General features: G+C 45.8%; 1 long non-coding RNA gene across 1 annotated transcript; it reads right to left on the reverse strand.

Annotated features, from left to right (window-relative positions):
- Positions 1 to 5,946: 5,946 nt before the first annotated feature.
- LOC134807164 (uncharacterized) lies at positions 5,947 to 6,517 on the reverse strand. Its single transcript, XR_010146868.1, has 2 exons — positions 6,312 to 6,517; positions 5,947 to 6,164 (listed from the first exon to the last, which is right to left on the reverse strand). It is a non-coding gene; the product is annotated as an uncharacterized LOC134807164 (long non-coding RNA).
- Positions 6,518 to 6,967: the final 450 nt, after the last annotated feature.

The following is a 6,967-nucleotide window of genomic DNA, read 5'->3' on the forward strand; positions in this document are numbered from 1 at the left end:
ACGATCCACACCAGAGCCTGACATTGTTGCACCTCCATGCATCATCTGTCCCTTGTTGTGTGGTCATCGTGACGTTGCACTCCCCTCCTGTCTCACCAGAAGGGAGTTTAAACGTCAGAACTGGGCTGCTCTGGTTTCTCACAAACAAGGCAATTCACTGGAGTGTTGAATCACGTCAGAACTTTCCAGACCCATGGAATCTGCTCCCCTGCCCAGGTCCTATCCCACAGAACCTGGGATGCACTCTCTGTCCTCACAGCAGGCCTCCTCAGCCCTGTCTGGCTGGAGGTCATGGCATCTTGGCCCCCTGGGTCCGGCCTCCCCAGTCTGGTTCGGTTCTTCCCAACCCACCCTCAGCACAGCACTGCCAGCTTTAACTCTCATGTCTGGGGACACAGAAAGAGTTATTTCTAAGAAGGCTGGAAAAGGGACTCCTACAGATGGTGTCCAAGACGAAGAAGACTATTGAATCCTGCTGATTTGATTAAACTCTGCCCATATATTCCCCGAGAAGTGACAGAGGAGGAAGCCTACCTTTAATTTACCAATTATTACTTACTATATCTCTAATTACCCGCTCCCCCATCCTCCCCTCTCTGTATCAGTGTGCTAGGGCTGTGTAACCAACACCAGGCTGAGTGGCTTACACACAGAAATTTGTGTTACACAGTTGTGGAGGATGGAAGTCTAAGATCAAGACGTTGCCAGGGCTGTTTTCCTGAAGCCTGTCTCCATGACTTGCAGAGGCTCTCTCCTCCCTGTGGCTTCACATCGTCTTCCCTCTACAACTGTCTGTCTCTGTGTCCAAATTTCTCCTTTTCATGAGGACACCAGTTATATTGGATTAGGACCAACCCAATGACCTCATCTTAACTTGATTAACACTGTAAACACATTATTTCTGAATAAGGTCACATTCTGAGGTGCTGGGGGTGAGGATTCCACCGTATCTCTTCTGGAGACACAGTGCAACCCAAAACGCCACGCTCCCCACCGGAAAGGCTGATGCTGGCCCTGATGCTCACTTCCCCACCTACATTCTCCCTGATCTCCAGTCCTTTCCCAGCTCCCAACCCTTTAATAGATCCTCAAAATGCCTCCTAATCAAAATTTTTAGTTTTAAAAACCACCTAGCCAGTGTTTGATGGGCTGAACCAATTCCCTGCATGACGACCCAGGGCAAAGCAGTGCTGGGATCTGATCTCTGGCTTGGATGACTGGGAAGGAAGCCCAGGGCAAGTATGAGGGTGAAAGCCATGCTCAAACCTAGAAGGACCCAGGGGCACTGAGCTTGGCAGACACAGGGTGTGTCTAGAGAGGGTCTCAATGGGTCAGAAGTTATGTGGCTGGTAGCCAGAAAACACAAGACAGGGAGAGAGGTTGCACTGAAGCACGCAGGTCCCTCTATTCCCCTGTGTGGTGAAATATCATGGTGCACCACACACATATGGATTTCTGGGTTCTGCAGCACGCTAAACACTTTTCTACAATGTGAATAAAAGACCCCAGAGCTATTGCCACTTCATCTTTTGCTCATGGTGCCAGAGCCACGGTGATATGGACAGGCCACCTGGCTGAGAAGATGGAGCTCACAGGTCCCTTCCCATGGCAGGATGGTGGCTTTCCTTTCCTCTGTAACTATGCAAACCATGTGCCTCAGTCCTCTGGACTCCTCTGCCCTTGCTCCAGAAGGCTGGCCTCTTCTCCTGCTCTGTAGAGAACAGGGAAACCACTGGGAGGGAACTTCGTTAACTTCCTGACAGACTTTGCAACCTCTGTGTCCATCTCAGGCCTCCCATTCAGCTTCAAAACCCGTCCTCTACATCTTCTCAGAAACAATACCTTAATGATTATCCTTTCTCCTTCCTTATCTAAACCTCTTCCTCTCAACTGAATCTTTCCAATGCATTAGCCTATGAGCACTCTCACATCTCTCTCTAAACTGCAACCAGAACCCCCACCCAGCAATTCCTCCCAAACGGTCCATCTACCCCTCTCCATTTTTCATTTCCCACAATCAAATTTATTACATAGCACCTATCTTTGCTGTCTGTTCTCATTTCTTACAATAAATATGACTAAATAGGAATTATTGTCTATGAGCGTGATGTCACAGAGGGAGACTTCTAGACCAATCTCAGCCTTCAGAACCTTATCCAGAGAGAGGGGTCTTGGGTGGGCCTCCTCTTTCCCCCTTGCTCTCTTTCCAAATGTGATGTGATCCTGGCAAGGCCACACACTGGATGAAGCACAGAGGCCCCCAAGTCCTCTGTGGTGCTTGTGGACTCCTATCTTTGATCTTGCTCTCCTACTCCTCACCATGGAGTAGCCCCGGCCACATTTTGGTTTAAAGGGAAGTGCTCTGTTCTGTGGGAAGCCAACAGTTGTGAATTGGCTTTCCTGAGCAATCCTGAGTGGGCTGGATGCTTCAGAATCCCCTGGACCCAGCAAAACTGATCAGTCTACAGGGAAATTAAAAAGCCAGCATCCCCAGACAGAAACCCACACCTGAGGAGCATCAGGGTTTGGGGAGGTCTGGGAAACCAAGCCAAAGATGAACCCTTAGCCATGGCTGCATTTTCCAGTGGGGAGTCCCTTCCTCTGAAATGAGAGAAGAGGAAGTTGGAAGCTCATCCATGGACATGTGCCTGGTCTCTGCCTTTGAGAAACACTGGAGAGAACAGACTCACCGTGACTTTCCTATCCAGGCGAGCCCATAAGCCTATTTCTCTCAATATTCACTCAGATTCATTGCAGCTGGAGGTTTATGCTCCAAGTTAGGGCTTCTGAAAACAAATATCACAAGCATTTGCCCTGTTGTTCTTTTCTTTTCTTTATTCCTGAGTCTCACCCCCAGAAGCCCAGTATCAGCTCAGCAATAGAGACTTTAAAGCAGACTCACTCTTAAACCAGGCCAAAGGATGGATATTGGTCCTAGTTTTAAAGACCTTACCTGTTGCCTGCATGCCTCAGGCCTCCTATGTCCCCAGCCAAACCATGCAGCCCGTAGTAGAATCCCTGAGGAAGGGAACACTATGTTTTAACTCTGAGTTTTCTTAAGGGCACAAAGTAACTTTACCCATGGTCTCCAGTGAAGTCCCACAAACCTTCTTGATTTTTCTTCTAGGCTGGATATTTCCAGCCTCTTAATCATTTCTGGGTCCATTCCCAAGGCTTCCCCTGGCTTCTCTCAATCTCTCCTAAAAGCCTTCCTTTTGCACTAAATAAAAGGCAAGCTGAAACATTCCCTGGACCCAGAAGGCTCTGGCTTTGTATGGCCTGCAATTTTTCAAGATTGAAAAAATAATGATAATAAAAAGCCAAAAACTTTCTGTGAGAAATGAGTCACAGGCATTAAAGTAACTCCCCACGCAGTGATTTTGTCTCCATGGGCTTGATACCTTGAATCTGCTTTAGACATTTCATGTACTGAAGAAAGGTCTGAAATGTTAATGCCTCTGGATCCTGCTATGGTTTACAGAAAGCACCTTTGCTTTCGAAAGCTTCTGTGTTAATCAAAGGTGATTAAAACCAGGTCCCTGCCGAGGGCGTTCTTTCACAGCTCCGAAGAAGTAAGGAAAAGCAGAGATGATTATCTGGCCAGCTTGTCAGAGATGTGCTCCTTTCTATAAAAATATACATGCTGACAAAACAAGGGCTGTGGATTTACAATTTGTCTGATTTGATCACCTTTCAGCACAGGAAAACCTGGCTTGTATATCCCATTAGAGGGGCTGCCGTGAGATCTGTCCATGGAAGACAAGGCTCAGCCTGGGACTCAGGACCAGAGATCAAACTACAGTGTCATTTTGAATGTCATCTTCAAAATCCACCTTGAATGTTCCAGCCCCCCAGGCAGAAGTGGTCCCCCATTCTCTGTACTACTGCAACCCCTTGGTTGGCCTTTTTGCAGGATGGAGTCTGTTGTGATATATGTGTGTGTCCTAGACCGTGAGTTCCTTGTATCATCAGTAAGAGTCCATGCAACCTTTTCAGATTTGCTACCCACTTCTCCCTGGACAGCCAGGAGGCTGCTCTTTGTTTTAAAGACACATGAAATGGAAAGAATCAGTATCTTCATTTCTGTATAAACACAGCCATACTCTTCCAGGCTATTAAAAAGGCAATTAATTGTAAGACAGATGCAAGGGGCACCTTTCTTCATGGGTAGGGCTCAATTAAAGAAGCCTTATGGAGCCAGAAGACTCATGGAAGCCAGAGAGGTGGGGATATGCTTATGGCCGCAGCTTCAGCTTTCTTATCACACTCACACTCTTTCCTGGAAAGACCTTAGGAAAGAATGTTTTCAACCTTATTAGAGATCAAAAACATGCAAATTAACATAACGAGATGCTATTTGCTTCCTATAAAATTAGCAAAAGTTTTTTTCAGAACAATGAACAATTGTGATGAGGCCAAGATCTAATGGTTACTCTCATACAGTACTTTGTGTGTGGCAGAGAGGGGGGTGCATGCATTGGTACACATTTTCCCAAAAGCAGGATGTTTTTGAGGAAAGTAGTCAGAGATATAAACAAAGATTATGCTTTAATATGTGTACTGAAGCTCTATTTTTAAAATATAAATTGAAAACAAACCCAAAGATGTAACTAGAGTGATGACATGTTAGTATATGCTAAGCAATCCAGCAGTAACAAGTAAACGTCGAAATTTCGGTACTCAGCACACAAAGGTTCATTTCTCACTTAATGTCTGATGTAGTCTGGACATGTCTAAGCAGAGTTCTCCCAAGCAGTGATTCTTTAGATCCAGGCTGCTCCCAATCTGTGGTTCTGTCACCAACAGTTGCTGATGAGGGGACAGATACTCCAGGCATAGAAGTGGCATCCATAACTTCTGTCCACAACCATTGTCCAGAACTCAAAACTGCAGGGGAGATTTGGAAATGAAGGCTTACCAAGTGCTCAGAGAGAGGAAATGGTATGGAGAACCTGTGGCATTGACTCTACCACCAATGGCTGAGTGAAACATCACACGTTCATACAAGGCAGCATTGTGCAGCCATTAAAAGTATGATCCCAGCCGGGCGCGGTGGCTCACGCCTGTAATCCCAGCACCTTGGGAGGCCGAGGCGGGAGGATCACGAGGTCAGGTGATCAAGACCATCCTGGCTAACACGGCAAAATCCCGTCTCTACTAAAAATACAAAAAATTAGCCGGGCGTGGTGGTGGGCACCTGTAGTCCCAGCTACTCAGGAGGCTGAGGCAGGCGAACGGCGTGAATCTGGGAGGCGGAGTTTGCGGTGAGCTGAGATCGCGCCACTGCACTCCAGCCTGGGTGACAGAGCGAGACTCCATCTCAAAAAAAAAAAAAAAAAGTATGATCCCAAAGAGTGTTTAATGATATGTAAACATCTTCACAACCTATCATGGCAAGAAAAACAGGAAGGACATGATAAATAACTATAACTGTGCATTTTTGTTATAGTTCCAAAACTGTAACAAACATGCATATTGTTTCAAATTGTTCCCAAAACATGCAAACATGTATATGTGTATGTACACCCTTGACACCAGCATGTTCACTGGGCTATTTCTAGGTTGAAGTGAATTTTTCTTCTTCATTATTTACAAACTTTTTCCCCAATTTTTCTTTAATGAGCACATATCATTCTCCAAATAAAAAATAAGTAAAAGTTATTGGTTAAAGGTGTAGTTGATATGTATGCTACATATCACACACGTAACCAGTAATAACAATAAAGCATCTGTGAGGCAACTCTTGCTGTAATAGATCAATCCCAATTCCTAGACCAGGGCTGGGGGACTTTGCAAAGAACTCCTGCAGCTCCATGAGAAGGCCTGCTGAAGTGAGGCATTGTCATGATGAGAGTATTTGCACTGGGGACAGAAGAGTTTTAGAAAGAACTGATAGGATGGTATCCTGGCAAGAACACCAGCCTTGGAGGTGGAGGATGAGGGCTCTTTTCCACACTTTCACATTTATTATGGCCTCTCGGAGAGGGAACTTTACCTCTAAGTTTTTTCTCCAGGGTTGCCACGAATATATAGAAGTTTTCCCAAAATGCGTTCTGAAGGTATTCAGTGATAAAAGCATTCCATAATGTAGGGATAAGCTGGAATAAGTCGTGCGGCAGACTACTGCAGGGCTTCCGAATGCACTAATGTGTTTCCAAAGTCTCCTAGAATCATACACACTGTGAGCATTTTCCAAATTCCTTGACCAAGAAACCTTTACTTAGAAACATCTTATGGAGTCAGAAGTCTGCTGCTAAGCACTACAGAAAATTGTTCCTTTACTGAGACACTTATATAATAAATATGTGTACCTATATCAGGTTCTGGGAGGGTTTGTCAATTCTGCATTGTTGAAGGGTATTTCATAGAACTAGGAGGTCACATGGCAGGTTCTCAGCTTGAGCCTGTGCTGTGTTTGCTCCATGATTCAGCCTTGGCACGTCTGGAGGATGACAGAGATGGGCTGTTGGGACTGTCTTCATAAAGCATCATGGATCCTACTGGGATGAGCCTTGTCCTAAGGAAAAGATGGGGAAAATAAATAGGCTCAGGGTGATTCAGAAGACAACATGATATCTTTCACTAGGATTATCGTCTAGTTCCTGGAATCCACCTAAATCTTAGAACAAAGATTTGCAATAAAGCCATGTGCCAACTGAATGGGAGGAGACATGGTAAGCAGGAGGCATGAGCGACATTGATTCCAGCCGTTTCACAGGGTGGGACAGATCACAGGCATCAGGAGAGACAGGGAGGAGCAGGTACTACACAGTGGCCCAGAAAATGCATGAGTCACACCTGGGGCTCCCAGACTGTAAGGGAGTGGATGGAGGAGGATAGGAACTTCTGTATAATGGGAAAGAGCAGAACCTTGGACACATGGTTTTCTGACTCTCTTCATCACTTACAGCCACCTCTGCTGGGGTGGCTCTAGGAACACGGTGAGAGTCAGAGTTCTCAACAAGAA

The sequence above is a fragment of the Pan troglodytes genome, chromosome 8, assembly GCF_028858775.2.
Source record: "Pan troglodytes isolate AG18354 chromosome 8, NHGRI_mPanTro3-v2.0_pri, whole genome shotgun sequence".
NCBI lineage: Eukaryota > Metazoa > Chordata > Mammalia > Primates > Hominidae > Pan > Pan troglodytes.